Source organism: Macaca mulatta, chromosome 14, assembly GCF_049350105.2.
Source record: "Macaca mulatta isolate MMU2019108-1 chromosome 14, T2T-MMU8v2.0, whole genome shotgun sequence".
NCBI classification, from domain to species: Eukaryota; Metazoa; Chordata; class Mammalia; order Primates; family Cercopithecidae; genus Macaca; species Macaca mulatta.
The window spans coordinates 116,623,289-116,628,922 of record NC_133419.1 but is presented as its reverse complement, the minus strand read 5'-3'; the positions used below and the strand labels follow the sequence as shown (position 1 = coordinate 116,628,922).

Sequence of the window (5,634 nt, the reverse complement as noted above, 5' to 3'; positions counted from 1 at the left end):
AGCAAATGAGGCAGTGCTGGTGGGGGGGCATGAGCACAGGGCTGGGGCAGTGACCTGCCCTGTGCTCTGTCTGGCAGACTCTGGTGCAGTGCAAAACAGCAGGGCATTAATGGCTATTAATATCCACAGAGGAAGTGCCGAAAAGCCAACCGCATAATTACCATTTATTCATCATATCAACTGGTCTTCAGCTCCTTCCGGCGGCATGTCATATTGTCCTGGAGTGGGAAGTTTGGGAGGAAAGGGGAAACAAACAGGAGGATCAGCAGCCCTTTGCCCACCACCCTCCCTCCCCTGCTGTGATGGGACTGGGGGTCAAAACGCAGGGCACTGTGGCTCTCTGAGCACAGAGGTAAACAGGAAGCTCTGGGCACGATCTGGGTGGTAGAGAGCAGGGGTCAAGGAGGGCAGCTGCCAACCAAGGGCAGCAATGCCAGGCTGTTCTACTGCTATCTCCTTTCTTAAGAATTGAGCTCCACAGCTGCAGAAGAAGGCTGTGTGGAGCAAGCAGAGAGGGGATGAGACCAGAGACTCTGTCTGCAATTCTCAGCTCCTGAGAAGTGAGTGGATTTTGGACTGCTCGTGAGTCCAAGTAATTTCCTAAGGATGCGTAAAAAGGAGGTTATCCAGCCACCCTTTCTGGCACTCACATTTCAGGTTCCTGGGGCACCCTGCTCCTTAATCCCATCCCCTGAGAATGGAGTACTTTGGTTTCTGGGGACTCCAAATCTGGACAGGGATGGTGGGGAAGAGATTAGTGTTGTGTTTTTTCTTTCCCCCTGGTACCAGCTTGACTGGCAGCCTGGGCAAAGAAGAGCCCATTCTAAATGCTCCCCGGGGTCCAGAATGGAACTCATTACATCAAACCTGCTGGTAGCCAGCAGCTCTGCTTTGTGAGCTGTGAAACAAATGTTTATCCACCACTCAGTGCGGTTCAAAGCTATTTAAGGAGCTCAGGGTGTTGAGCTGCAGGCAAGAGCTATGTGTGCAAGGCCAGCCCTGGCACCAAGTGCAGTGGGCAGATCTGGGGACTGCAGCCTCTAGGCTCCCCGGCTGCAGGATTCAACTGAGGGCAGAGCAGTCACAATGAAATGGCCACTTTCTCCTCGTTGCATTTTGTCTTTCATCTTAAGCCCTGTCCTGTCTTTCTCTCATTTCCCTTTCATTTGCCTTCCACGTTTTTATCTTTTCTCTCTCTCTCTCCTCCTTCTGATTGTTTCTTCCTCTCTATGCCTTTCTTTCTTTTCTTTAGCCTTTCTTTATTCTGTTCTCCATTTCCTTTTATTCTTTCATTTTCCACTTCTCTTCCCTCAGATAGGCCTGTGGCTCCCTCATTATACTCTAATATGCATTATTCTCTGTCTCAGTGATGAAATCCACAAAATGCACGGAAGAATAAAATAAAGCTAAAGCCTTTACCTGCACAAAACCACAATCTAAGGAAAAGTTGGCACAGTGTGAACCTAATGCGTACTTAGGGAAGGAAGAGAGGTCAGCAACAGAGCGTGCCCAGTGTAAGTTCCAGGAGCTTTTCTGGAATGACATCAGGTGCCGATAATTCCCTGTCTATATGTGCCAGTGCCTCCATGTGGTAGCATCATGTGCAGTGTTTTTGTTTTTTAAAGAGCTGTGAAGATCACCAGTCACAGGTGAGAAAGCTGCAATCCACGACACTGGTTTCCAGAGTCTGGTGGAGGTGGCTATGGAACTTGTGTATGAGTCGCTTCTGTTTTAAGACAAGAGGTATTGGTGAGGATACCCAGAGAGTGCAGAGGAATGAGGGAAAGCGAGGTGGCAGTCCCCACCAGGGGCTCGACATCTACATTTTCAGTGATTCCTCATTCCTTACTTTACAACTATTGTAAAGTAAATGTTGTGTTCTGACTATCTACTACCGTATAGCACACCACCCCAACAGTAGCTTAAAAATAGAACCATCTTTTATTTTGCCCTGAAATCTTGGAGCTGCCTGAGCTTGGCTAGGCAGTTCTTACTTGGGAGGGTCTGTCTTATAGTTGTAGCCAGGGAGTAGCTGGGACTGAATTCATCCCTAAAGCTTCTTCAGTACATGTCTGGAGCTTGGGCTGCAAAGACACAGACAGCCAGGGCTCTCGGGCGTCTCACCTGTTGTCTGACGTCTCTCCAGGGTAGCCAGGGATCTCACGCAGCAGCAGAAGGCTCCCAAAGCAGGTATCCCGAGAGAGACCAGCAGAAGCCAAAGGTCTTTCCTAAGCCACCCTTGGAAGTTTCATAGCATCCCGTTCACTGCATCCTAATTCTTGAAGTCTGTCTCACAGTTTATCTCGGACTTTCAAAGGGAGGAGACCTAGATTTTGCCTTTTGATGGAGGAGTATCAAAGAGTTTGCAGACAGGTTTTAAAACCACCACATGTTGTTAAGCTGTTTTTTTACCACCCAAGGTTCAGGTAGTTATCCAGTCCTGCTGTGAAGTATTTTTTTTTTTTTTTTGAGACAGAGTCTTGCTCTGTCGCCCAGGCTGGGGTGCAGTGGCCGGATCTCAGCTCACTGCAAGCTCCGCCTCCCGGGTTTAGACCATTCTCCTGCCTCAGCCTCCCGAGTAGCTGGGCCTACAGGCGCCCGCCACCTCGCCCGGCTAGTTTTTTGTATTTTTTAGTAGAGACGGGGTTTCACCGTGTTAGCCAGGATGGTCTCGATCTCCTGACCTCGTGATCCGCCCATCTCAGCCTCCCAAAGTGCTGGGATTACAGGCTTGAGCCACCGCGCCCGGCCTGCTGTGAAGTATTGCAGTGGTTAAACACAGATGTTGCAGCCAGACTGCTGGGCTCAAGTCCCATATTCGTTGTGTACGAACACTGTGATGTTGCACAAATCACTTAATATTTTGAGAATCAGTTTTCTCATCTGTTCAACGGCGATAATATTCCTGACTCACAATATTGTTGTAAAGATTAAATTAATATATATTAAATACTTAAAATAGAGTCTTACATCTTGTTGGCATTCTACAAGTATTTGTTATTTTTATTTTTATTAGATTCCCATTTTATAGATGAGAAAGCTGAGATGCAGAGAGAGAGAGAACTGATTGGCCTCTGTCACATAACTGGAATTCGAACACAGTCCCAACAGATTCCAAAAATCCTCTCTGAGTTCCTGATAGCAGCACCTCTTCCCTCCTATACAGAGCTGCTCCCAACTTTAAAATCCCTGTAAGTCTAGAATTTGGAATTTATAGGCCCCCAGGCCTTGGAAGAAGGTCTCCCAGGAGCTAAACTCTGGACTTGTGACCCACCTTCACCCTCACCATTTAAGTCCAGTCACAAAGAACATGGATGGGGAAAGCAAGGTCCCTACTCTGGCCTTCTATGCACATTTCTGACCCTTAGGGGTTAAAAGGGTAGAGATGTAAGAGGAGATGGCCCCAAAATACAGAAACAGTACCTAATAACATTTGCAGGCAAAGGAAACAATACTGGATCTGACTTCAAAAGGCAGTTTTCTGAGACTCTCAGTTTTGGTTCCTGTCTCTGTAAAGAGAACTGTACTGTGCACCACACGGTTTTTACCAGGATCATGTGAGAGCCTAAGGGAGAAAGTCCCTGGTAAACCACTGGGTCCTGGCCACCTGTCAGTCATGAATTGAGCCCAGCAGAGAGCAAGGTGATAGCCTTGGACAACTGCCCTGCTTAAGCTGGGACATGGTCAGAGCAGCCCTGATGTGGGGAGAGGGCTGTCCTTTGGGCTGTCGCAGCCTGGGCTGGTGTCCAGTCATGGTTTCAGATTGCCCATGGGCCTCTTTGACAGGCATGCACTGTCTGGAGCTTGGCCTGCACATTCGAAAACACACAGTTATGAATGCATGCAGTCTGCACACTGAAATGTGTCTCCCACATGCATCTACACACACATAAACACACACACTATCTTTGTCTGATGTCCACCCCATGCAGAGGTGCTTCAGATAAACACCTGTTGCCTCCTAGGCCAAGATGAGGGCATGGATGCCCCCACCCTACCCTCTGAGAGCCCAGCATTGCCTGAGGTCCCTGAGGCCCCTGCGGGAGGACAGATCATCTTCTTTCGGCTTCTCAAATGCACAGCTTCTTCTCAGCGTCCACTGCCATGCAGCCTCCAGCCCCCATAGCCACAGGAGCCCAGCTCCTGGGTACGCTGCCTTGTACTTAAAACAGCCTCTCCTTGATCCCTTGTAATCTCCTGGCTTTTCCTCCTCTTTTCCTTTTTCTGCTTCTTTAGCTCCTCCTTTTCATCCTCTGCCACTGTCTCTCCATGGAAGCCTCCAAAGGGCATGTGAGCCCCTCCCCAAGGCCTGAGGAAGGAGCCCCTCTTGGTCCCCATGGAAGGGGGCAAGGGAGGAAAGGAGGTGGGGATAGGGTCTCTGGAGTCTGGGGCACAAGCAAATATCTGAGCTGAAGGAGTGTCCTGCTTCCCAATTCCAAATCCTGAGAAGATAAACTGAAACACCAGAAAGCACAAAGCACAGTAGCTTAAAGGCAGCAACTTGGAGGGGGTGGCCTGACCTGGCTCCCTATCCTCACACAGGAGGATGGCCAGAGTGGGTGGGGCTCCCAGACATATACCCAGAGTGCTGCCTGTTCTCTGCCAGGAGGAATATTCTCCCTGAGTGAATATTCTACTCCCTCTAGCAGGCACAAAGCTCAGGCTTTGCCATGGGGTGAGAGTGTGGGGAGCGGGCTGGATAGAGAGCTGATGATGTCCCTGTCCACAGAGGCATATGCATGGCCCAGAGCTGCAGGATCCTGCCTGGGGGAGTCTGAAGCCCACCACCGAGTAACATTTCAGGGTTTTCAAATCAAGTCAATCCTATGGGTTAGCTAGGGCAAGGACCACCATGCCATTTGTTAGACAAAGAAATTGAGACATAGGACTCAGAAGATTCACTACAAAGTATTGCACCATGAGGTGGGGGATGAATGACCATTGACTCATCACCAAACTACTCTCTACACTAACTTCATGGCAATTCCTTGAGCTCTTCTCCTTTACATCCTGGGAAGGCTGCTTGTCAAGGGGCTCCTAGGGATAGAAGAGGGGATCACATTTGGTGGCTCTTGGCTCTTCCTGAGGCCATGCCTGTAAGCCACTTTCAAGGCTCTGTTGACTTTAGCATTAATGAAATGAGCTCTCTCATGCAGGGCATATGTGTTAGTCTGTTCTCACACTGCTATAAAGACATACCAAGACTGGGTAGTTTATAAAGGAAAGAGGTTTAATTGACTCACAGTTTGGTATGACTGAGGAGGCCTCAGGAAACTTACAATCATGGCAGAAGGGGAAGTGGAAGGGGAAATAAGCACTTTCTTCACCAGGTGACAGGACAGAGAAGAGCAAAGGAGGAACTTCTAAACACTTATAAAACCATCAGATCTCGTGAGAACTCACTGACTCTCATGAGAACAGCATGGGGGGAAACTGTCCCCATGATCCAATCACCTCCCTCCCTCGACAATTCGGGATGAGATTTGGGTGGGGACACAGAGCCAACCCGTATCAGCATGTGTTTTCTTTCCACCAAGTGCTTTTGCATTCATTATCCACTTGGTCCTACCACATTTTTGTGGAATTGGTTCTATTATTATTGCTTTACTTACTACTACTATTATTTCTATAGTG

General features: G+C 48.7%; 1 long non-coding RNA gene across 1 annotated transcript; it reads right to left on the bottom strand.

Annotated features, from left to right (window-relative positions):
* Positions 1 to 1,922: 1,922 nt before the first annotated feature.
* On the bottom strand, positions 1,923 to 5,347 carry LOC144334548 (uncharacterized). The gene is made up of 3 exons (XR_013404506.1): positions 5,244 to 5,347; positions 2,751 to 4,455; positions 1,923 to 2,440 (listed from the first exon to the last, which is right to left on the bottom strand). It is a non-coding gene; the product is annotated as an uncharacterized LOC144334548 (long non-coding RNA).
* Positions 5,348 to 5,634: the final 287 nt, after the last annotated feature.